This window comes from Symphalangus syndactylus, chromosome 18 (assembly GCF_028878055.3).
Source record: "Symphalangus syndactylus isolate Jambi chromosome 18, NHGRI_mSymSyn1-v2.1_pri, whole genome shotgun sequence".
Lineage (NCBI taxonomy): Eukaryota > Metazoa > Chordata > Mammalia > Primates > Hylobatidae > Symphalangus > Symphalangus syndactylus.
The window spans coordinates 49,380,609-49,407,974 of NC_072440.2; the positions used below are offsets into that span (position 1 = coordinate 49,380,609).

At 39.5% G+C, this 27,366-nt stretch overlaps 1 pseudogene; it reads left to right on the top strand.

Moving 5' to 3' along the window:
* The first annotated feature begins 9,203 nt into the window (after positions 1–9,203).
* On the top strand, positions 9,204–26,008 carry LOC129467465 (translation initiation factor IF-2, mitochondrial-like; annotated as a pseudogene).
* The last annotated feature ends 1,358 nt before the right edge of the window (positions 26,009–27,366 follow it).

Sequence of the window (27,366 nt, forward strand, 5' to 3'; positions counted from 1 at the left end):
AAAAATAAAATATTTAAATGGAAATTTAAGCCAACAGTGGAGGTCAAGTCACAAGGCTGTAAGTTATTAATTGTCACATTAATCCTATAGACAATCTAAGTTTAGAGGAGAATGTTTGGATTATTTATTGTGGTGACATAAGCTACCCCAAAACTTAGTGGCTTACAACAATGGCAATTTTATTACACTTCACAGTTAAATGCGTCAGAAGTTTGGGCAGAGCTTAGCTGGGCAGTTTTTCTGCTCCAAGTGGCACGAACTGGATCACTGTGTGGTACTCAGCTGGAGGCTTGCCTTGCCAAGAAGGGCTCCAAGAAAGGTCCCTCACAAATCTGGCACCTCACTGCTCCTTGGCCTCTCTCTTTGTCTCTCTGCATGGCATCTCATTGTTAAGGGATGTTAAAAAAAATTGAAAACGAAGGCCACAGTGTGGATATACTCTCAGAACAACCAACCATAGCCATAACAAAATGTAAGCTCTGTTGATCTCTCTGAAATGCAAGCTCTAACCATAAACAAACCATAAGCCTTTCTCCCATGTCAGTATGATAAAGTTGAGTCAATCAGCTACAGAAAAATAAGCTTCTACAGCTCTATGCGCCCTAAAAGGGATACAAATTTATAGTAGCCAATTACAATAGAAGTTCAATGTCTTTCTCACTGACGCTTTATAAGTTGTGCTGTACACGATGAGCTTCTTAACATGTTCAGTTTGAAATCTCCTGGTTTTTGAAATGTTCTTTGCTAGGCACAATAAACTCCTATATTCCTGTTTTGCTTGATCTGATTTTATTTTTAACAGTTTCTGGTGTCAAATATGAGATGTAAACTAGATCCTTGATAAGCTCCAAGGCAGGTGAGTAACCTGATGCCATAGGCATAATAAACCCCTATATTCCTGTTTTACTTGATCTGATTTTATTTTTAGCAGTTTCCGGTATCAAATATGAGATGTAAAGTAGATCGTTGATAAGCTCCAAGACAGGTGAGTAACCTGATGCCAGTACCACAGAGCCCATGGCACTCACTGCTTTCTTGCTGAACATAGAGCTCAAGGGTACTCTCAGATCCAAGATGTACTCTCTGCATTTCAAGCTCTTCAACTTTGTTGTGCATACCTGTGCTGTGTGAAAGTTTCTTGATAAGTCATCCTTACATTTGCAAGAGGACAAAACCCATTATTCCCGGTGTCTGTAACAGGAGACAATCTGCCATTCCACTGGGTTTCTAGACAGCAGTACAAGTACAAGGTTCCCTATATATACATTCATTTGGAGAAATCCAAGGCAAAGATACTTTCCACCTGGTCCATAATCCCTTCCCTACATCTGTCTGAACCCCCTGCTTCCTATATTTATAACAGCTATGGATCAGGATCTTGTGTCTTTGTGTGTGTGTGTGAAAAATTGGTGAACTTTATAAAGGACAATGTGAGGCTGCAATGGCTGCTTTGGGTAACCTTCAACTTAGATAAAATAGTTCACTCTGAAAGCATTCTTGAAAAGAAATGACCCTTGGCTGGGCGCGGTGGCTCAAGCTTGTAATCCCAGCACTTTGGGAGGCTGAAGCGGGCGGATCACAAGGTCAGGAGATCAAGACCATCCTGGCTAACACGGTGAAACCCAGTCTCTACTAAAAATACAAAAAAAATTAGCCGGGCCTGGTGGCAGGCGACTATAATTCCAGCTACTCGGGAGGCTGAGGAAGGAGAATGGCGTGAACCCGGGAGGTGGAGCTTGCAGTGAGCCGAGATCGCGCCACTGCACTCCAGCCTGGGCAACACAGCGAGACTCCGTCTCAAAAAAAAAAAAAAAAGAAAGAAAAGAAATGACCCAGAACCTCTCAAAGACAATGGAATGCAGTCTTGGACTGGTAGGCAGAGGCTTTTAATAGACAATGACTCACAATAACCTCTCCAAAATAATCTCTACCAGTGTGCAAATACTAATTTAAAAGCTAAAACTCAGCCTGACTCTATAGACCCTTCTGTGAATCCCTCTTTATTTTATCCTCCAGTAATTGATTTTTCTGAACCTACTAACCCCTTTAATGTTTTGGCTTTTCCACCTAAATCACTTCACACCAGCTTCCTTTAAAAAATTAGACACTCAAATGAGCCAGGAGTACCTGTAACAGCTGAATTTAAACCTTGGTCTTTCAGAGAACTCTGAGCCATTATAAAAGATTTTGTGATATTAAAAAAATACAACCAAATTTATAGAAGAATTTAAAATTTTTTTAGGGCGTCTATAATCCATGATTTTAATTTGTACCAATTTGTCCATGTGATAGTATGCACAGGAGGTAACTGAAAATGGCTAGAAAAACCCCATTGGGATAATCCAGCTGGATATACTGAGGATCCTGCTAAGCATGCTTTTAAATAAGAAATGCAGATGGACAGAAAAATGGGCCAACAACTGTTAGACACTATTCCTGAAGCACTTCCAATGAGAATAGGCTGGACCATAATCTAACCTTATAAAAAGATGAATCTGCTGCAGACTATCATGCCCATCTGTAGACAGTTTTCACATAATACTGGCTTTAAAGGCCAGGATGATAAAGTGGCTATACCAGCCCATTTTGTTCCTGAATTGCACACAGAAATAAGTGATTTACTCAAGAAATCTAAACTAAAATGACAGGTAATTCTCACAGAACTGCAACATCTAGTAGAGCATGTTGAAGGGATATTAGATAAAAAAAAAGAAGCCAACAGGTAAACAAACCAATATACAATTACAATGGTTGTAGGGAATTTGGCCTATCTTTAAAAAATCTTATTCCCAATTTTGCCTTCATTGATAAAGATGCTTAGGGTTACTGGAAGCAGAAGGGGCATTGGCAAAAAGACTGCCCATTGCTAAATAAGGGGAAATTGGAACAACCCCCACATCCTTATAACAACTGTTAATGTTGATAGGGTTCCAAGGAATTGCCCAGTAAGCTACTTCCAATAACTCCTTTAAATCAATGAGAAGAAAGCAAACTTAAATGAAGAAATTTGTACTGTGACACCAGAACAACTCTTTCTACTTTAGAGTCCACCATGATATGTCAAGAACTTTCTCAGGATAATAAAAGTTATCTCAATGGCAGGAGTTTCAAATCAAGTTCAAAGGGTTCCTTTAACAGAATTCTCAACGGTCACCCTTGGCCCTTTTACTGAGAATCATGCCTTCCTTTTATGTGATATTGCTCCTCTGAATCTCCTAGATAAAGATCTGTTTTCCTAAATAGGAGGCTCAATAAAATTATCCTCTGGAGAAATGACCCGAGAAATCTAAGATTTTTCAGACCATAAAACATTGTGGGTTCTCTAGGCCCAAATTGACTATCCTAAGGAAACTATTAAGTTCCATAAATGTATAGATATATGTCTTTCTGAAATTCCTGATACTCTATGGGCTTCTACTCTACAGATGTGGGAAAGATCAAACACATCAGATCCATTAAAATTGTGATTGACCCTTTTAAATTGCTTTCTTTTCTTTTTCTTTTTTTCTTTTCTGAGACAAAGTCTCACTCTCTTGCCCAGGCTGGAGTGCAGTGGTGTGATCTCAGCTCACTGCAACCTCCACCTCCCGAGTTCAAGTGATTTTCCTGCCTCAGCCTCCTGGGTAGCTGGGATTACAGGTATGCACCACCATGCCCAGCTACTTTTTGTACTTTTAATAGAGATGGGGTTTCACCATGTTGGCCAGGCTGGTCTCAAACTCCTGACCTCAGGTGATCTTCCCACCTTGGCCTCCCAAAGTGATGGGATTACAGGCGTGAGCCACTGCACCCAGCCTAAACTGCTTTGTAAGTTACCCCAATACCCTCTGAAACCTGAAGCAACGCAGGGACTCACTTTAAGAGTAGAGGACCTAATAAATCAAGGAATAATTATTTCGTGTACTAGTCCTTGTGACCTTCTTATCTTACCTGTCAAGAAATCGTGGACAGGGATGGAGATTTGTACACGGCCTTAGAGCTACAAATAAAATTATATATCGAGATTCCTGGCCAGGCACTGTGGCTCATGCCTGTAATGCCAGCATTTTGGGAGGCTGAGTCGGGTGGATCACGAGGTCAGAAGATCGAGACCATCCTGGCTAACACAGCGCAATCCTGTCTCTACTAAAAATACAAAAACAAAATTAGCCGGGTGTGGTGGCGGGCGCCTGTAGTCCCCAGCTGCTAGGGAGGCTGAGGCAGGAGAATGGCATGAACCCAAGAGGCAGAGCTTGCAGTGAGCCGAGATTGCGCCACTGCACTTCAGCCTGGGCGACAGAGCAAGACTCTGTCTCAAAAAAAAAAAAAAAAAAAAAAAAGATTCCCAGTGATACCAAACCCAAACACTTTGTTGTCAAAGGAATCAACTGAATCTGAGTGGTTCACAGTAGTAGACTTATACTTTGTATATATATTTTAGCATTCCAGTAGACAAAAAGAGTGTTAGTTAGTATTTGTTTGTTTTCACTTGGAAAAATCAACAATGTACTTTGACAGTAACACCTTAAGGAATAAAGGCTCCTTCATATTTCTCACAAATTTTATATCAAGATTTGAACGCTGCAGTTTCTCAGACATTCTACCTTGATTCAGTATGTAGGTATTTTGCTTCTTTGTTCTTCATCTAAAGAGGACATACAAATTGACCAAATATATGTATTATAACAACCAGCTTATAAGGGACATAAGACCTCTTGAGATAAGTTTCAATTCTCACAAGAAGTGGCACATTATCTAGGTCATGACTTCTCTGCAAAAGTAATCTTTCTGTCTCCAGAAAAAATAAATACTATTCAAAATTATTCTGGACCTGTGACTAAAAGGCAACTCGGAGGATTCCTCAGACTTTCACGATAGACCAGGTCACAACACTGGCCTCTCCACTCCATGAACTAAATAAAAATAGCAATCAGGACCCTTTTCTTTGGAAAGCAAAATAGTAGGAGGCCCTTACTGAACTAAAACACATTTTGCAAAATCCTCCTGTGTTATGACTCTCCAATTATTCTAGACCATTCACATTGTTTATTCATGAATGAAACAGTCAGAATTTAGGGGTCTTCACTCAAAAACTTGTAGGACAAAATAGGCCATAAAAGTTCCATAAATGTCTAGATTTACATCTATACAGAAAGATATACATCTTTCTGAAATTCCTGATACTCTATGGGCTTTTACTCTACAGATGTGGGAAAGATCAAACACATCAGATCCATTAAAATTGTGATTGACCCTTTTAATTTGCTTTCTTTTCTTTTTCTTTTTTTCTTTTTTGAGACGAAGTCTCACTCTGTTGCCCAGGCTGGAGTGCAGTGGTGTGATCTCAGCTCACTGCAACCTCCGCCTCCCGAGTTCAAGTGATTTTCCTGCCTCAGCCTCCTGGGTAGCTGGGATTACAGGTATAGACTAGTGTAGTGTACAGTTATGTCTGGTTGCTACAGAATATCCAAATTGTTTAAAGGCAGTAGTTGCAGGTGCCAAATTATACAATCAGAACTTGTTCAAAGCAGTAACTTATGCCTACACCTTTCACATGCTGTAGAAAGCTTGCTAAATCCTGAATGTACCCAGCATTCTCAGCCAGCAGGATAACATTTTATGTGATTCTGCTCCTATCACCTTCAAATCTGCATATTCTTTGCTGCAATTCTTTCTTTAAACTCTGCTACCATCTTACCTTTACCCAACAAAAGAGAGACTTATAATTGTGTTAAACTGATTTCTCAAAATTGGACTCTGAGATTGGATTTACAAGAAATTCTATTCACCAATCCAGAACTGTTGCTCTATGCTGGTGGCTCCTATGCCAAAAATTTTGAAGGAAAATACTAAGCTGGGCATGCTGTTACAATCCAACATGAACTACGATAAAAAGGAGATCTCCCCAATTTAATTCAGCCTAATCTGCAGAATTATTTGTCCTCACTTGAGATTGTAAAACAGCAAAAGATAAGACTGTAAATATCTAGACTGATGTCAGGTATGCATTTGCAGTAGTCCATGATTTTAGTATGTTGTAGAAACAGATGGGATCCTTAACGTCAAATCATATGCTTATAAAAATGGGTCTCAGGTTGCTAATCTCTGCATTATTGCTGCCATCATAAGTAGCTATCATAAAAATTAAAACTCCTACTTATAAAAGAGACCCTGAATATTGGGAAATTCCTTGGCTTATTTTCATGCTAAAGCTGCCATCAAAAAAACAAACAAACAAAAAACAAAAAAAAGCTTCAAAACTGTCTCAACTAATAAACCATGCACCTTGAGTGAAATCCATCCAAAGGACATAAAGAAAAACTCAGAACTTACAAGAATGGTAAAAATATGTCTTAGAAACAGAAAAAACAAAGATTGGATTAATACAGGATGTGAAATCCTTGAGAGATTCTGGGGGCACCCAGATAGCTGTTTAGTACTTTCTGAATCCCTAAAGTTGCCATTCTTCTGAGCTTTTCATTCTTTTACTTACCATAGAGTTGATAAAATGATTCAAGCCCTGGTGAAGTATTGGTAGGCAGACTTCTCAAAAGGAGCTTAGCAATGTCTACCATGCCCAGCCCTGGAAACTCTGCTGTGTCACTCGGCCAAAGGAGATGCCAAATCAGATTGGCTATTCGGCAGCACAACACTGTCGGAAGTTTGTCCCACATGTCCCCTGGGCATGATCCCCTAACTAGCCTTCCTACATTGCTGGGACATCCCCTTTTGGACTTCTCCCTTTAGCAAAGGGCAGCACTCTGATTGTTTATTAGAACTGAGGTGAACCTGGGATTAAGGTGCCATCTAGAACTGAAAAGGAAGCAATGACTTTGCAATAAAGAACCTCTAAGCAAATATATCCAGTAAAAACCTAAACAAGTCAGACAAGGAACACAGGAATACACAACCAATCCTTCAATGCAAAGACACAGACATACATCCACAAAAAACAATAGCAAACAGGAAACCATGTTCTCCTCAAATGAACAAAACAAGGAACCAGTAACTTCCAATCAATAGAAAAAGAGGGAATCCTCCCTAACTAATTTTATGAGGCCAAAGCCTGGCAGACACCCAACAAAAAAAGACCAATATCCCTGATGAACGTTGATGCAAAAATCCTCAATAAAATACTGGCAAACCAAATCCAGCAGCACATCAAAAAGCTTATCCAGCAAGATCAAGTTGGCTTCATCCCTAAGATGAAAGGCTGGTTCAACATACACAAATCAATAAACATAATCCATCACATACATAGAACCAAAGACAAAAACCACGTGATTATCTCAATAGATGCAGAAAAGGCCTTTGACAAAATTCAACAGCCCTTCATACTAAAAACTCTCAATAAACTAGGTATTGGTGGGAAGTGTCTGTCAAAATAAAAAGAGCTATTTATGACAAACCCACAGCCAGTATCATACTGAATGGGCAAAAACTGGAAGCATTCCCTTTGAAAACTGGCACAAGGCAGGGATGCCCTCTCTCACTACTCCTATTCAACATAGTGTTGGAAGTTCTGGCCAGGGCAATCAGGCAAGAGAAAGAAATAAAGAGTATTCAATGAGGAAAAGAGGAAGTCAAATTGTCCCTGTTTGCAGATGACATGATTGTATATCTAGAAAACCCATTTGTCTCAGCCCAAAATCTCCTTAAGCGGATAAGCAACTTCAGCAAAGTCTCAGGATACAAAATTAATGTGCAAAAATCACAAGCATTCTTATACACTAATAACAGACAAACAGGGAGCCAAATCATGAGTGAACTCCCATTCACAATTGCTACAAAGAGAATAAAATACCTAGGAATCCAACTTACAAGGGATATAAAGGACCTCTTCAAGGAGAACTACAAACCACTGCTCAATGAAATAAAAGAGGACACAAACAAATGAAAGAATATTCCATGCTCATGGATAGGAAGAATCAATATCGTGAAAATGGCCATACTGCCCAAGGTAATTTATAGATTCAATGCCATCCCCATCAAGCTACCAATGACTTTCTTCACAGAATTGGAAAAAAAACTTTAAAGTTCATATGAAACCAAAAAAGACCCGCATTGTGAAGTCAACCCTAAGCCAATAGAACAAAGCTGGAGGCATCATGCTACCTGACTTCAAACTATGCTACAAGGCTACAGTAACCAAAACAGCATGGTACTGGTACCAAAACAGAGATATAGACCAATGGAACAGAACAGAGGCCTCAGAAATAACACCACACATCTACAACCATCTGATTTTGACAAACTTGACAAAAACAAGAAACGGGGAAAGGATTCCCTATTTAGTAAATGGTGCTGGGAAAACTAGCTAGCCATATGTAGAAAGCTGAAACTGGATCCCTTCCTTACATCTATACAAAAATTAATTCAAGATGGATTAAAGGCTTATATATTAGACCTAAAGCCATAAAAGCCCTGGAAGAAAACCTAGGCAATACCATTCAGGACATAGGTATGGGCAAGGACTTCATGACTAAACCACCAAAAGCAATGACAACAAAACCCAAAATAGACAAATGGGATCTAATTAAACTAAAGAGCTTCTGCACATCAAAAGAAACTACCATCAGAATGAACAAGCAACCTACAGAATGGGAGAAAATTTTTGCAATCTGACAAAGGGCTAATATCCAGAATCTACAAAGAACTTAAACAAATTTACAAGAAAAAAATCAAACAAGCCCATCAAAAAGTGGGCAAAGGATATGAACAGACACTTTTCAAAAGAAGACATTTATGCAGCCAACAGACACTTCAAAAAATGCTCATCATCACTGGTCATAGAGAAATGCAAATCAATACCACAATGAGACACCATCTCACATCATTTAGAATGGCAATCATTAAAAAGTTAGGAAACAACAGGTGCTGGAGAGGATGCAGAGAAATAGGAATGCTTTTACACTGTTGGTGGGAGTGTAAACTAGTTCAACAATTGTGGAAGACAGTGTAGCGATTCCTCAAGGATCTAAAACTAGAAATACCATTCGAGCCAGCCATCCCATTACTGGTTATGTACCCAAAAGATTATAAATCATGCAACTATAAAGACACATGCATATGTATGTTTATTGCAGCACTATTCACAATAGCTAAGACTTGGAACCAATCCAAATGTCCATCAATGATAGACTTGATTGAGAAAATGTGTCACATATACACCATGGTATACTATGCAGCCATAAAATGGATGAGTTCATGTCCTTTGTAGGGACATGGATGAAGCTGGAAACCATAATTCCAAGCAAACCACTGTAAGGACAGAAAATGAAACACCACATGTTCTCACTCATAGGTGGGAATTGAACAATGAGAACACTTGGACACAGGGCAGGGAACATCACACACTAGGGCCTGTCATGGGGTGGAGGGATAGGGGAGGGATAGCATTAGGAGAAATACCTAATGTAAATGAGGAGTTAATGGGTGCAGCGAACCAACACGGCACATGTATACATTTGTAACAAACCTGCACGTTGTGTACATGTACTCTAGAACTAAAAGTATAATAAAAAGAAACAAAAAAGAAAAGAAAACAAAAGAGAAAAACTCAAGTGGCAACAATGGAAGCTGGAGGCACCACTCAGCACGTTGGTGCCTTTCTTGTGTCTCTGCCTTCTGGGGAAAAGATAACTTTTCTTGATACTCCAGGACGTGATACTTTCTCAGCAATGAGAGCAGAGGGGCTCAAGTCACTGACATTGTCATCTTGTTTGTAGCTGCAGATAATGGGGTGTAGAATCTACTCAGCATGCCAAAGATGTTCAATTTCCTATTGTCCTTGCCATAAATAGATGGGACAAAGCTGAGGCTGATCCTGAGAAAGTGAAAAAAGAGCTACTGGCTTCTGATGTGGTGTGTGAAGATCATGGAAGTGATGTTCAAACACTGCCTTCTCTGCACTTGCGGGTGATAATCTGATGGCTTTGGCAGAAGAACAACTGCAGAAATGTTAGAATTGAAAGCAGAGCCCACTGGTCCAGTGTAAGGAACAGTAATAGAGTCACAAAGGAAGAGGTCCTGTTACTACAGCTATAATTGAAAGAACTTTAAGAGAAGACTCTGTTCTGGTTGCTGGAAAAAGTTGGGCAAAAGTATGCTTAACGTTTGATGAAAATGGAAAAACAATCGATGAGCCCTATCCCAGCATGGCAGAGGGAATTATAAGCTGCAGAGACCTTCCTTCTGCAGGAGATGAAATTCTTGAAGTAGAATCTGAGCTAAGGGCACATGAAATTTTGACTGGAGGAAGTATGAACAAGAACAGGAGAAAAGTCAAGAGGATCTGAAAATAATAGAAGAAAAGTCAAAGGAACACCAAGAAGCACATCGGAAAGCCCATGAGAAGTATGGCAATGTGCAGTGGAAGGAGAGATCATTTCTAAAGTATTTAGAAAGAAAAGAACAAACATCCTTAAAGCCAAGAGAGAAAATAGAAAGAGATTCAAATGTACTTTCTAGTGATTATTAAAAGTGATGTTGATGATCTGTTTAGGCCATTTTGAACATTATAGATACCTATGGTACATCACAGGAGTGTGAACTAGAATTAGTACATTTTGGAGTGGGTGATATAAGTGCAAATGATATTAACCTTGATGAAAGATTTGATGGTGTTATATATGGCTTTATTGTGAATACAGGCAATGTTATCCAACAGTCAACTGCAAAAAAGGAGTAAAAATTAAACTTCACAAAATAATTTACCATGTTGTTGGAGATTTGAAAGAGGAAGTGAGCAGCAGATTACCCTGTGCTGTAGAAGAGCACCCAGTAGGTGAAGCATCTATACTAGCTACCTTCTTTATAACAGAAGGGAAGAAAAAAGTTGCTGTGGATTGCTGCAGAGTCCAAAAGGGACAGTTAGAAAAAAAATTTAAATTAACCCATAATGGACATGTAATTTGGAAGGGATCATTAACCTAATTGAAACACCATAAAGATGATGTTTCAATTGTCCAAACTGGAATGGATTGTGGTATCAATTTAGATGAAGAAAATATAGAATTTAAGGTGAGAAATAAAATTGTTTGTTACAAAGAAAAGCAAATTTGGGGGGTGGAGCCAAGATGGCCGAATAGGAACAGCTCCAGTCTACAGCTCCCAGCATGAGTGACTCAGAAGACAGGTGATTTCTGCATTTCCAACTGAGGTACTGGGTTCATCTCACTGGGGAGTGTCAGACAGAGCATGCAGGACAGTGGGTGCAGTGCACTGAGCATGAGCTGAAGCAGGTTGAGGCATCGCCTGACTCAGGAAGTGCAAGGGGTCAGGTCATTCCCTTTCCTAGTCAAAGAAAGGGGTGACAGATGGCACCTGGAAAATTGGGTCACTCCCACCCTAATACTGTGCTTTTCCAATGGTCTTAGCAAACGGTACACCAGGAGATTGTATCCCATGCCTGCCTCGGAGTGTCAAACGCCCATGGAGCCTCGCTCATTGCTAGCACAGCAGTATGAGATCAAACTGCAAGGAGGCCGCAAGGCTGGGGGAGGGGTGCCCACCATTGCCAAGGCTTGAGTAGGTAAACAAAGTGGCTGGGAAGCTTGAACTGGGTAGAGCCCACCGTAGCTCAAGGAGGCCTGCCTGCCTCTGTAGACTCCACCTCTGGGGGCAGGGCATAGCTGAACAAAAGGCAGCAGAAATTTCTGCAGACTTAAATGTCCCTGTCTGATAGCTTTGAAGAGAGTAGTGGTTCTCCCAGCATCCAGCTGGAGATCTGAGAAGGGACAGACTGCCTCCTCAAGTGGGTCCCTGACCCCCGAGTAGCCTAACTGGGAGGCATCCCCAAGTAGGGGCAGTCTGACACATCACACGGCTGGGTACTCCACTGAGACAAAACTTACAGAGGAACAACAGGCAGCAACATTTGCTGCTCACCAACATCCGCTGTTCTGCAGCCACCACTGCTGATATCCAGGAAAACAGGGTCTGGAGTGGACCTCCAGCAAACTCCAACAGACCCGCAGCTGAGGGTCCTGTCTGTTAGAAAGAAAATTAACAAACAGAAAGGACATCCACACCAAAACCCCATCTGTATGTCACCATCATCAAAGACCAAAGGTAGATAAAACCACAAAGATGGGGAAAAAACAGAGCAGAAAAATGAAACTCTAAAAATCAGAGTGCCTCTCCTCCTCCAAAGGAATGCAGCTCCTCACCAGTAATGGAAAAAAGCTGGATGGAGAATGACTTTGATGAGATGAGAGAAGAAGTCTCCAGATGATCAAACTACTCTGAGCTAAAGGAGGAAGTTTGAACCCATGGCAAAGAAGTTAAAAACCTTGAAAAAAAATTAGACAAATGGCTAACTAGAATAACCAATGCAGAGAAGTCCTTAAAGGACCTGATGGAGATGTAAATCATGGCACAAGACGTACGTGATGAATGCACAAGCCTCAGTAACCGATTCTATCAATGGGAAGAAAGGGTATCAGTAATGGAAGATCAAATGAATGAAATGAAGTGAGAAGAGAAGTTTAGAGAACAAAGGATAAAAAGAAATGAACAAAGCCTCCAAGAAATAAGGGACTATGTGAAAAGACCAAATCTACGTCTGATTAGTGTACCTGAAAGTGATGAGGAGAATGGAACCAATTTGGAAAACACTCTACAGGATATTATCCAGGAGAACTTCACCAATCTAGCCAGGCAGGCCAATATTCAAATTCAGGAAATACAGAGAACACCACACAGATACTCCTCGAGAAGAGCAACTCCAAGACACATAATTGTCAGATTCACCAAAGTTGAAATGAAGGAAAAAATGTAAAGGGCAGCCAGAGAGAAAGATTGGGTTACCCACAAAGGGAAGCCCATCAGACTAACAGCTGATCTCTCAGCAGAAATTCTACAAGCCAGGAGAGAGGGGGGCAATAGTCAACATTCTTAAAGAAAAGAATTTTCAACCTAGAATTTCACATCCAGCCAAACTAAGCTTCATGAGTGAAAGAGAAATAAAATACTTTAAAGACAAGCAAATGCTGAGAGATTTTGTCACCACCAGGCCTGCCCTAAAAGAGCTCCTGAAGGAAGCACTAAACATGGAAAGGAACAACCTGTACCAGCCACTGCAAAATCATGCCAAATTGTAAAGACCATCAAGGCTAGGAAGAAACTGCATCAACTAACGAGCAAAATAACCAGCTAACATCAAAATGACAGGATCAAATACACACAAAACAATATTAAACTTAAATGTAAATGGGCTAAATGCTCCAATTAAAAGACACAGACTGGCAAATTGGATAAAGAGTCAAGACCCATCAGTGTGCTGTATTCAGGAAACTCATCTCACGTGCAGAGACACATATAGGCTCAAAATAAAGAGATGGAGGAAGATCTACCAAGCAAATGGAAAACAAAAAAAGGCAGAGTTGCAATCCTGGTCTCTGATAAAACAGACTTTAAACCAATAAAGATCAAAAAAGACAAAGAAGGCCATTACATAATGTTAAAGGGATCAATTCAACAAGAAAACTAACTGTCCTAAATATATATGCACCCAATACAGGAGCACCCAGATTCATAAAGCAAGTCCTTAGAGACCTACAAAGAGACTTAGACTCCCACACAATAATAATGGAAGACTTTAACACCCCACTGTCAACATTAGACAGATCAACGAGACAGAAAGTTAACAAGGATATCCAGGAATTGAACTCAGCTCTGCACCAAGTGGACCTAATAGACATCTACATAACTCTCCATCCCAAATCAACAGAATACATATTCTTTTCAGCACCACACTACACCTACTTCAAAATTGACCACATACTTGGAAGTAATGCACTCCTCAGCAAATGTAAAAGAACAGAAATTATAATAAACGGTCTCTCAGACCACAGTGCAATCAAACTAGAACTCAGGATTAAGAAACTCACTAAAAACCGCTCAACTACATGGAAACTGAACAACCTCCTCCTGAACGACTACTGGATACATAATGAAATGAAGGCAGAAATAAAGATGTTCTTTGAAACCAACGAGAACAAAGACACAACATACCAGAATCTCTGGGACACATTCAAAGCAGTGTGTAGAGGGAAATTTACAGCACTAAATGCCCACAAGAGAAAGCAGGAAAGATCTAAAATTGACACCCTAACATCACAATTAAAAGAACTAGAGAAGCAAGAGCAAACACACTCAAAAGCTAGCAGAAGGCAAGAAATAACTAAGATCAGAGCAGAACTGAAGGAAATAGAGGAACAAAAAACCCTTCAAAAGATTAACGAATCCAGGAGCTGGTTTTTTGGAAAGTTCAACAACATTGATAGACCGCTAGCAATACTAACAAAGAAGAAAAGAGAGAAGAATCAAATACATGCAATGAAAATGATAAAGGGGATATCACCACCAATCCCACAGAAATACTAACTACCATCAGAGAATACTATAAACACCACTACGTAAGTAAACTAGAAAATCTAGAAAAAAATGCATAAATTCCTGGAGACATACACCCTCCCAAGACTAAATCAGGAAGAAGTTGAATCTCTGAATAGACCAATAACAGGCTCTGAAATTGAGGCAATAATTAATAGCTTAGCTACCAAAAAAAGTCCAGGACCAGATGGATTCACAGCTGAATTCTACCAGAGGCATCAAGGAGGAGCTGGTACCATTCCTTCTGAAACTATTCCAATCAATAGAAGAAGAGGGAATCCTCCCTAACTCATTTTATGAGGCCAGCAGCATCCTGATACCAAAGTCTGGCAGAGACATAACAAAAAAAGAGAAATTTAGACCAATATCCCTGATGAACATCGATGCAAAAATCCTCAATAAAATACTGGCAAACTGAATCCAGCAGCATATGAAAAAGCTTATCCACCATGATCAAGTGGGCTTTATCCCTGGGATGCAAGGCTGGTTCTACATATGCAAATCAAGAAACATAATCCAGCATATAAACAGAACGAAAGAGAAAAAACACATGATTATCTCTATAGATGCAGGAAAGGCCTCAGACAAAATTCAACAACCCTTCATGCTAAAAACTCAATAATTTAGGTATTGATGGGACATATCTGAAAATAATAAGAGCTATCTATGACAAACCCACAGCCAATATCATACTGAATGGGCAAAAACTGGAAGTATTCCCTTAGAAAACTGGCACAAGACAGGGATGCCCTCTCTCACCACTCCTATTCAACGTAGTGTTGGAAGTTCTGGCCAGGGCAATTAGGCAGGAGAAAGAAATAAAGGGTATTCAATTAGGAAAAGGGGAAATCAAATTGTCCCTGTTTGCAGATGACATGATTGTATATTTAGAAAACCCCATTATCTCAGCTCAAAATCTCCTTAAGCTGATAGGCAACTTCAGCAAAGTCTCAGGATACAAAATCAATGTGCAAAAATCACAACCATTCTTATACACCAATAACAGACAAACAGAGAGCCAAATCATGAGTGAACTCCCATTCACAATTGCTTCAAAGAGAAGAAAATACTTAGGAATCCAACTTACAAGAGACGTGAAGGACCTCTTCAAGGAGAACCACAAACCACTGCTCAATGAAATAAAAGAGGACACAAACAAATGGAAGAACATTCTATGCTCATGGGTAGGAAGAATCAATATCGTGAAAACGGCCATACTGCCCAAGGTAATTTATAGATTCAATGCCATCCCCATCAAGCTACCAATGACTTTCTTCACAGAATTGGAAAAAACTACTTCAAAGTTCATATGGAATCAAAAAAGAGCCTGCATTGCCAAGTCAATCCTAAGCCAATAGAACAAAGCTGGAGGCATCGCACTACCTGACTTCAAACTATATCACAAGGCTACGGTAACCAAAACAGCATGGTACTGGTAATAAAACAGAGATATAGACCAATGGAACAGAACGGAGCCCTCAGAAATAATGCCGTACATCTAGAACTATCTGATGTTTTACAAAACTGACAAAAACAAGCAATGGGGAAAGGAATCCCTATTTAATAATTGGTGCTGGGAAAACTGGCTAGCCATGTGTAGAAAGCTGAAACTGGATCCCTTCCTTACAACTCATACAAAAATTAATTCAAGAGTGAATAAAGACTTAAATGTTAGACCTCAAACCATAAAAACCCTAGAAGAAAACCTGGGCAATATCATTCAGGACGTAGGCATGGGCAAGGACTTCATGTCTAAAACACCAAAAGCAATGGCAACCAAAGCCAAAATTGACAAATGGTAGCTCATTAAACTAAAAAGCTTCTGCACAGCAAAAGAAACTACCATCAGAGTGAATAGGCAACCTAGAGAATGAGAGAAAATTTTTGCAATCTACTCATCTGACCAAGGACTAATATTCAGAATCTACAAGGAACTCAAACAAATCTAGAAGAAAAAAACAAACAACCCCATCAACAAGTAGGCAAAAGATATGAACAGAAACTTCTCAAAAGAAGACATTTATGAAGCCAAAAAACACATGAAAAAATGCTCATCATCACTGGCCATCAGAGAAATGCAAATCAAAACCACAATGAGATACCATCTCACACCAGTTAGAATGGCCATCATTAAAATGTCAGGAAACAGCAGGTGCTGGAGGAGATGTGGTGAAATAGGAACACTTATACACTGTTGGTAGGACTTTAAACTAGTTCAACCATTGTGGAAGTCAGTGTGGCGATTCCTCAGGGATCTAGAACTAGAAATACCATTTGACCCAGCCATCCCATTACTGGGTATAAACCCAAAGGATTATAAATCATGCTGCTATAAAGACACATGCACTCGCATGTTTATTGTGGCACTACTCACAATAGGAAAGACTTGGAACCAAGCCAAATGTCCAAAAATGATAGACTGGATTAAGAAAATGTGGCACATATACACCATGGAATACTATGCAGCCATAAAAAAGGATGAGTTCATATCATTTGTAGAGACATGGATGAAGCTGGAAACCATCATTCTCAGCAAGCTATCGCAAGGACAAAAAACCAAACACCGCATGTTCTCACTCATAGGTGGGAATTGAAAAATGAGAACACATGGATACAGGAAGGGGAACATCACACACTGGGGCCTGTTTTGGGGTGGTGGGAGGGGGGAGGGATAGCATTAGGAGATATACCTAATGTTAAATGACGAGTTAATGGGTGCAGCACACCAACAAGGCACATGTATACATATGTAACAAACATGCACATTGTGCACATGTACCATAAAACTTAAATTAAACAAAAAGAAAAGCAAATTCAAGCCAAGACTTTTTGGGATCCAGGATTGTAAAATTACATTAAAATGTAAATAACTAAAAAAAAAGACAAAGAAGTGCATTACATAATAGTAAATAATTCAATTCAACAAGAAGACCTAAATACCCTAAATATATATGCACCCAACACAGGAGCAACCAGATTCATAAGGGAAATTCTTAGAGACGTACAAAGAGGTGTAGATTCCCACATAATAATAATGGGAGACTTCACCACTCCACTGAGAGTATTAGATAGATCATTGAGGCAGAAAATTAAAGATATTAAGGACCTGAACTCAACATTGGACCAAATGGACCTTAATGACCTCTACAGAACTTTCTACCCCAAAGCAATAGAATATACATTCTTTTCATCACCAAATGATTCCTACTCTAAAACTGACCACATAATTGGTCATAAAACAATCTTCTGCAAATGAAAAAGAACCAAAACCATCCCAAACACACTCTTGGACAACAGTGCAATGAAAATAGAAGTTAAGACTAAGCAGATTGCTCAACGCCATGCAATTACATGGAAATTAAACAACATGATGCTGAATCAGTTTTGGGTAAATAATTAAATTAAAGCAGAAATCAAGAAGTTCTTTGAAACAAATGAGAACAAAGATACAACAAACCAGTGTCTCTGGGACACAGCTAAGCAGTTGTTAAAAGGGAATTTCATAGCACTAGGTGTCCACATCAAAAAGGCAGAAAAATCTTAAATTAATAATCTAACATCACAACTGAAAGAACCAAAGAAGCAAAAACAAATCAACCCCAAATTCCGCAGAAAACAAGAAATAACCAAAATCAGAACTGAATTGAAGGAAATAGAGACATGAAAGCCCATTCAAAAGGTCAATAAATCCAGGAGTTGGGGAGTTGGTTTTTTGAAAAAGTTATGACAGACTGGCCACTAGCTAGATTGATGAAGAAAAGAGAGAAGATCCAAATAAATACAATCAGAAATGATGATGGAGATGTTACCACTGACCTCAGAGAAATAAAAATAGATATCAGAAACTACTAAAAACACCACTATGTACACAAACTAGAAAACCTAGAAAAGAATAAATTCCTGGACATATACACCCTCCCAAGACAGAACCAGGAATAGACAATATTCCTGAACAGACCAATAATAAGGTCCAAAATTGAATCAGTAATAAATAGCCTACTAACCAAAAAAGCCCAGCACCAGATGAATTCACAGCTGAATTCTACCGGATGTGCAAGGAAGAACTGGTACCATTCCTACTGAAACTATTCCAAAAATTAAGTAGGAGGGACTCCTCCCCAACTCATCCTATGAAGCATCATCCTGACACCCAAACCAGGCACAGACACAACAAAAAAAGAAAACCTCAGGCCAATAATATCCTTGATGAGTATCTACGCAAAAATCCTCAAAAAATAAAAAACAAAAACACTTGCAAATGAAATCCAGTGGCACATCAAAAAGCTATTTCATCATGGGATGCAAGGTTGGTTCAATGTATGCAAATCAATAAATGTGATTAATCACATAAGCAAAACTAAAGACAAAAGCCACATGCTCATCTCAATAGAGGCAGAAGAGGCTTTCAGTAAAATTCAACACCCCTTCATGTTAAAAACTCAATAAACTAAGTGTGCAAGGAACATACTTCAAAATAATAAGAGCCATCTATGACAAATCCACAGCCAACATCATATTGAATGGTCAAAAGCTGGAAGCATTCCTTTTGAATATTGGCACAAGACAAGAATGCTCTCTCTTACCACTCCTATTCAACATATCATTGGAAGTCCTGGCCAGACCAGTCAGGCAAGAGAAAGAAATAAAGGGCTCCAAATGGCAAGAGAGAAAGTCTAAATATCTGTTTGTAGATGACATGATTCTAAATCTAGAAAACCCCATAGTCTCAGCCAGAAAACTCCTTCAGCATGGTACTGGTATAAAAACAGTCACATAGACCAATGGAACAGAATATAGAGCCCAGAAAAAAGGCAGCACACCTATGACCATCTGACCTCTGAAAAAGCTGACAAAAAGCAGCAATGGGCCTCCTGAAACTATTCCAAAAAATTGAAACAAAGGGACTCCTCCTTAACTCATTCTATGAGGCCAGCATCACCCTGATATCAAAATCTGGCAGAGATACAACAAAAAAGAAAACTTCAGGCCAATATTCTTCATATACATTGATGCAAAAATCCTCAACAAAATACTTGAAAACTAAATCCAGCAGCACATCAAAAAGCTTATCCACCACAATCAAGTAGGCCTTAGGTTGGTTCAACATATGCAAATCAATAAGTGTGATTAATCACATAAACAGAACTAAAGACAAACAACCACATGATTATCGCAATAGATGCAGAAAAGACTTTTGATAAAATTCAACATTCCTTCATGTAAAAAACCCCCAATAAACTAGGTATTGAAGGAACATACCTCAAAATAATGAGAGCCATCTATGACAAATCTATAGCAAACATCATGCTGAATTGACAAAAGCTGGAAACATTCCCCTTGAAAACTGGCATAAAACAAGGATGCCCTCTCTCACCACTCCTATTCAACATAGCATTGGAATATCTGGCCAGGGCAATTAGGCAAGAGAAAGAAATAAAGCGCATTCGAATAGGAAGAGAGGAAGTCAAACTATCTCTCATTGTGGATGACATGATCCTATATCTAGAAAACTCCATTATCTCAGCCCCAAAGCTTCTTAAGCTGGTAAACAACTTCAGCAAAGTCACAAGATCCAAAATCAATGTGCAAAAATCACTAGCATTCCTATACAACAAAAACAGTCAAGGCAAGAGCCAAATCATGAGTGAAATTCCATTCACAATTGCCACAAAAAGAATAAAATACCTAGGAATACAGCTAATAAGGCAGGGGAAAGATTTCTACAAGGAGAATCACAAACCGCTGCTCAAATAAATCTGAGATGACATGAACAAATGGAAAAACATTCCACGTTCATGGATAGGAAGAATCAATATCATGAAGAATCTACTATTCCCATTAAACTACCATTGACATTCTTCACAGAATTAGAGAAAACTATTTTAAAATTCGTATGGAACCAAAAATGAGCCTGAATAGCCAAGACAATTCTAAGAAAACAATAAAACAATAAAACAAAAAACAAAGCAGGAGGCATCACACTACCTGACTTTATACTACAGGGATACAGTAACCAAATTAGCATGGTAGTGGTATAAGAACAGGCACATAGACTAGTGGAACAGAACAATGAACTCAGAAATAAAACTGCACACCTACAACTATCTGATCTTTGACAAACCTGATGAAAACAAGCAATCTGGAAAGGATTCCCTATTCAATAACTGGGTAGCCATATGCAGAAAATTAAAACTGGGCCCCTTCTTTACACCATATACAAAAAATTAACTCAAGATGGAGTAAATACTTAAATGTAAAAACCAAATCTATAAAAACCTTGGAAAATAACCTAGGCGATAACATTCAGGGCATAGGCACAGGAAAAGATTTCATGAAGAAGGCACCAAAAGCAATAGCAACAAATACAAAAATTGACTAATGAGACCTAATTAAACTAAATATCTCCTGCATAGCAAAATAAACTATCAACAGAATAAACAGAAAACCTACAGAATGGGAGAAAATTTTTGTAAATTATGCGTCTGGTAAAGGTCTAATATCCAGTATCTACAAGAAACTTAAACAAATTTACAAGAAAGAAAACCCATTAAAAAGTGAGCAAAGGACATGAACAGACACTTCAAAAGAAGACATTTACGTGGACAACAAACATGAAAAATAGCTCAACATCACTGATTATTAGAGAAATGCAAATCAAAACCACAGTGAGATATCATCTCACACCAGTTAAAAGGCCATTATTAAGAAGTCAAAAAATAACAGATGCTGGTGAGGTTATGGAGAAAAAGGAACACTTTTACACTTTTGGTGGGAGTGTAAATCAGTTTAACCATTGTGGAAGACAGTGTGGCAATTCCTTAAAGACCTGAAGATAGAAATACCATTTGACCCAGCAATCCCATTACTCGGTATATACCCATAGAAATAGAAATCATTCTATTATAAAGATACATGCATGTGTATGTTCATTGCAGCACTATTCACAATGGCAAAGACCTTCACAATAGCAAAGACCAGACTGGATAAATAAAATGTGGTACATATACACCATGGAATACTGTGCATCCATAAAAAGGAATGAGATCATGCCTTCTGTGGGAACACGGATGGAGCTGGAGGCCATTATCCTTATCAAACAAATGCAGGAACAGAAAAGCAAATATGGCATGGTCTCACTTATAAGTGTAACTAAATGATGAGAACACATGACACACAGAGGAGAAAAACACACACTGGGGCCTATTGGAGGGTAGAAGGTGGCAGGAGAAGGAAGATCAGGGAAAATAACTAATGGATACTAGGCTTAATACCTAAGGTGATCAAATAATCTGTGTAATAAACCCCCATTACACGTTTGCCTATGTAACAAACCTGCATATCCTGCACACCTACCCTTGAGCTTAAAATAAAGTTTAGAAGAAAGCAATATGCACAGAGGAAAAAGAAAAGCACAATGTTATATGAGTCTGACAATTTCATAAGAAATGTATAAAACCAATAAAGTTCAAATTAATAAAAAAATGGGGAAAAGACTTATTCAATAAATGGTGCTGGGATAACTAACTAGTCATATGACTTAAATGTAAAACCAAAAACTGTAAATATCCTGGAAGATAACTTAGACCCTATCATCCTGGACATAGGAATGGGTAAAGATTTCATGATGAAGACACTGAAAGCAATTGCAACAAAAGCAAAAATTGAAAAATGTGATCAAATTAAACTAAAGAGCTTCTGCATAGCCGAAGAAACTATCAACAGAGTATACAGACAACCTACAGAATGGGAGAAAAATTTTGCAAACTGTGTATCTGACAAAGGTCTAATATCCAGCATCTATAAGAAACTTAAACAAACTTACAAGAGAAAAACAATCCCGTTAAAAAATTGGCCAAAAGCATGAACAAACACTTTTCAAAAGAAGGCATATATGTGGCCAAGAAGCATATAAAAAAAAGCTCAATATCACTGATCATTAGAAAAACGCTAATCAAAATCACAATGAGATACCATCTCACACCAGTCAGAATGGCTATTATTATTATTATTATTTTTTATTATTATACTTTAAGTTTTAGGGTACATGTGCACAATGTGCAGGTTTGTTACATATGTATCCATGTGCCATGTTGCTGTGCTGCACCCATTAACTCATCATTTAGAATTAGGTATATCTCCTAATGCTATCCCTCCCCCTAACCCCACCCCACAACAGTCCCCAGAGTGTGATGTTCCCCTTCCTGTGTCCATGTGTTCTCATTGTTCAATTCCCACCTATGAGTGAGAACATGCGGTGTTTGGTTTTTTGTCCTTGTGATAGTTTGCTGAGAATGATGATTTCCAGTTTCATCCATGTTCCTACAAAGGGCATGAACTCATCCTTTTTTATGGCTGCATAGTATTCCATGGTGTATATGTGCCACATTTTCTTAATCCAGTCTATCATTGTTGGACATTTGGGTTGGTTCCAAGTCTTTGCTATTGTGAATAGTGCTGCAATAAACATACGTGTGCATGTGTCTTTATAGCAGCATGTTTTGTAATCCTTTGGGTATATACCCAGTAATGGGATGGCTGGGTCAAATGGTATTTCTAGTTCTAGATCCCTGAGGAATCGCCACACTGACTTCCGCAATGGTTGAACTAGTTTACAGTCCCACGAACAGTATAAAAGTGTTCCTATTTCTCCACATCCTCTCTAGCACCTGTTGTTTCCTGACTTTTTAATGATTGCAGAATGGCCATTATTAAAAGTCAAAAATAACAGATGCTGGTGAGGTTGCAGAGCAAAGGGAACACTTATACACTGTTGTGGGAGTATAAATTAGTTCAACCATTGTGAAAAGCAGTATGTTGATTCCTTAAAGAGCTAAAAGCAGAACTACAATTAGACCTAGCAATCACATTACTGGGTATATACCCAGGGGAATATAAATAGTTCTACCATAAAGATATATGTGCACAAATGTTCACTGCAACATTATTCGTGATAGCAAAGACATGAAATCAACCTAAATGCCCATCAATGACAGACTGAATAAAGAAATTTTGCTACATATATACCATGGGTTACTATGCAGCCATAAAAAACAATGAGATCATGTCTTTTTTGGGGACATGGATGGAGCTGGAAGCTATTATCCTTAGTAAACTAACACAGGAACAAAAAACAAAATACTGCACGTTCTCACTTGTATGTGGGAGCTAAATGATGAGAACTTGTGAACACAAAGAAGATAACAACAGACACTGGGGCCTATTGGAGTGTGGAGGGTGGGAGGAGGGAACGGGGCAGAAAAAATAACTATTGGGTACTAGGCTTCATACCTGAGTGATGAAATAATCTGTACAACAAACTCCAACGACAAGAGTTTCACATGTATCCTCAAACCTAAAATAAAAGTTAAAAAACAAACAAAACTGTCATTCAAGAATAGTGTACCTAGCAAACTTATTATGAAGGTGATATAAAATGTTTTCCAGGCAAAGGAAACCTGAGAGAATTCACCACTACCTGACTCATCTTACAAGAAATGCTAAAGGGAGTTCTTCATTCTGAAAGTAAAAACCATTAACGTGCAAAAACAAAATTAAGGTATAAAATATATTGGTAAAATTATGTTCATGAATAAACTTGAGAGGTGAAGCCAGCTGGGCTTCTGGGACGGATGGGGACTTGGAGAACTTTTCTGTCTAGCAAGAGGATTATAAATGCACCAATCAGCATTCTGTAAAAATGGATCAATCAGCATTCTGTAAAATGGACCACTCAGCACTCTGTAAAATGAACGAATCAGCATGACATGGGTGGGGCCAAATAAGGTAATAAAAGCTGGCCACCCGAGCCAGCAGTGGCAACCCACTCAGGTTCCCTTCCACGCTGTGCAAGCTTTGTTCTTTCGCTCTTCATAATAAATCTTGCTGCTGCTCACTGTGTCCGTACTACCTTTATGAGCTGTAACACTCACTGCAAGGGTCTGCGGCTTCATTCCTGAAATCAGCAAGACCACGAACCCACCAGAAGGAACAACTCCGTATGCACCACCTTTAAGAGCTGTAACACTCACTGTGAGGTCTGCGGCTTCATTCTTGAAGTCAGTGAGACCAAGAACTCACTAGAAGGAATAAATTCAGGATACATCTTGCCAACACAGATGCGACTTTCACCGAGTGATAGGAAACACTCAGGCACCAACAGGCTCACCCTTGAAATGCATCCTAAGCCATTGGGACTAATTTGACCAGCAAACCCTGAAAAATAGGTGGCTCATTTTTTTTGGCACTATGGCCTGGCCCCAATATCATTTCTCTGATGGGGAAAAATGGCCACCTGAGGGAAGTATAAATTAAAATACTATCCTGCAGCTGGACCTTTTCTGTAAGAGGGAAGGCAAATGGAGTGAAATACCTTGTGTCCAAGCTTTCTTTTCACTGAAGGAGAATCCACAACTATGCAAAGCTTCTAATTTATATCCCACAAGAAGACGTCTCAGCTTACCCCCATATCCTAGCTTCCCTATAGCTCCCCTTCCTATTAATGATAAGCCTCCTCTAATATCCTTGCCCAGAGGGAAACAAGGAAAGAAATCTCCAAGGGACCACAAAAACCCCCAGCCTATCAGTTATGTTCCCTTTAAGCTGTAGGGGGAGGGGAATTTGGCCCAACCTGGGTACGTGTCCCCTTCTCCCTCTCTGATTTAAAGCAGATTAAAGCAGACAAGGGGAAGTTTTCAGATGATCGTGATAGGTATATAGATGTCCTACAGGGTCTAGGGCAAACATTCGATCTCACTTGGAGAGATGTCATGCTATTAGATCAAACCCTGGCCTTTAATGAAAATAATGCGGCTTTAGCTGCAGCCCGAGAGTTTGGAGATACCTGGTATCTTAGTCAAGTAAATGACAGAATGACAGCTGAAGAAAGGGACAAATTCCCTACTAGTCAGCAAGCCATCCCCAGTATGGATCCCCACTGGGACCCAGACTCAGATCATGGGGACTGGAGTCACAAACATCTGTTGATCTGTGTTCTAGAAGGACTAAGGAGAATTAGAAAAAAGCCCATGAATTATTCAATGATGTCCACCATAACTCAGGGAAAGGAAGAAAATCCTGCCTTCCTTGAGCGGCTACAGGAGACCCTAAGAAAATATACTCCCCTGTCACCTGACTCCCTCGAGGGTCAATTGATCCTAAAAGATAAGTTTATTACCCAATCAGCTGCAGGTATCAGGAGAAAGCTCTAAAAGCGAGCCCTGAGCCCTGAACAAAATCTGGAGGCATTATTAAACCTGGTAACATTAGTGTTCTATAACAGGGACCAAGAGGAACAGGCTGAAAAGGAAAAGCGAGATCAGAGAAAGGCCACAGCCTTTGTCATGGCCCTCAGACAAACAAACCTTGGTGGTTCAGACAGGACAGAAAATGGAGCAGGCCAATCACCCGGTAGGGCTTGTTATCAGTGTGGTTTTGCAAGGACACTTTAAAAAAGATTGTCCAACGAGAAACAAGCCGCCCCTCGCCCATGTCCATTATGCCGAGGCAATCACTGGAAGGCTCATTGCCCCAGAGGACAAACGTTCTCTGGGTCAGAAATCCCCAATCAGATGACCCAACAACAGGACCGAGGCTGCCCAGGGCAAGCGCCAGCTCATGTCATCACCCTCGCTGAGCCCTGGGTACATTTAACTATTGAGGGCCAGGAAATTGACTTCCTCCTGGACACTGGTGCATCTTTCTCAGTGTTAATCTCCTGTCCCAGACAGCTGTCCTCAAGGTCTGCTACCATCTGAGGAATCCTGGGACAGCCTGTAACCAGGTATTTCTCCCACCTCCTCAGTTCTAATTGGGAGACTTTGCTACAGACGCTAAGTATGCTTATCTAATCCTACATGCCCATGCCACAATATGGAAAGAAAGGGAGTTCCTAACCTGTGGGGGAGCCCCATTAAATAACACAAGGAAATCATGGAGTTATTGCACACAGTGCAAAAACTCAAGGAGGTGGCAGTCTTACCATTGCTTTTTGATGCTGAAGCCATCAAAAAGGGGAAGGAGAGGGCAGAGCAGCAGCATAAGCAGCTGGCAGAGGCAGGCAATGACCAGCAGAAAACAAAGAGAGAAAGAGACAGAAAGTCAGAGAGAGAGGGAGAGAGAGGAGGAGACGGAGACAAAAAGGGAGTCAGAGAGAGAGAGAGAAAGAGATAGAAAGTCAAAGAGAAAGAGGAAGAGACAAAGAGAGAGTCAGAAAGAGAGAGAGAGAGACAAGAAGTCAAAGAGAAAGAGAGATGGAAGTAGTAAAGAAAAAACAGTGTATTCTATTCCTTTAAAAGCCAGGGTAAATTTTAAACCTATAATTGATAATTGAAGGTCTTCTCCATAACCCTATAACACTCCAAACCACCTTGTTGTCAGTGTAAACAAGGGTGTAGCCCAAAAACACTGAGGCCACTGACAATCCATAGCCTTCCTATCAAAACCGTAGCTTTCCTATAAAAAAATCCTTAACCCAGCAGGTTTCCTAACAGGGGATCTAAAAATCTTAATTAATTACCATACAAAGGTCTGACCAGACCTAGGAAGTACTCCCTTCTGGACGGGATGATAGATGTTTCCTCCTGGGCGATTAAGGGAAAAAGACACAATGGGTATCCCCTAAGTAATAAGGAAACTCTTGTAGAAGCAGAGTTAGGAAAATTGCCTAATAATTGGTCTGCTCAAACGTGCCAGTTGTTTGCACTCAGCCAAACATTAAAGTACTCACAGAATCAGGAAGGAGCCATCTATACCAATTCTAAGTTAATACGGACTGAACGAGGTCTTATTAATAGCAAAGAATAATTGAAATCCCAAACTTACAAGGTTTTCAACAAAAGTAAAGTTTGCTAAAAGTTAACAGTGTAACATGTACTATCCTACTACCACACTCTCAAAGGAGTTCTCAGACAGTTTGCAAAAAATAACAAAATCTGTCCTTGCTCTACAATCCAAAATAGACTCTGGTAGCAGTGACTCTCCTAAACCGCTGAG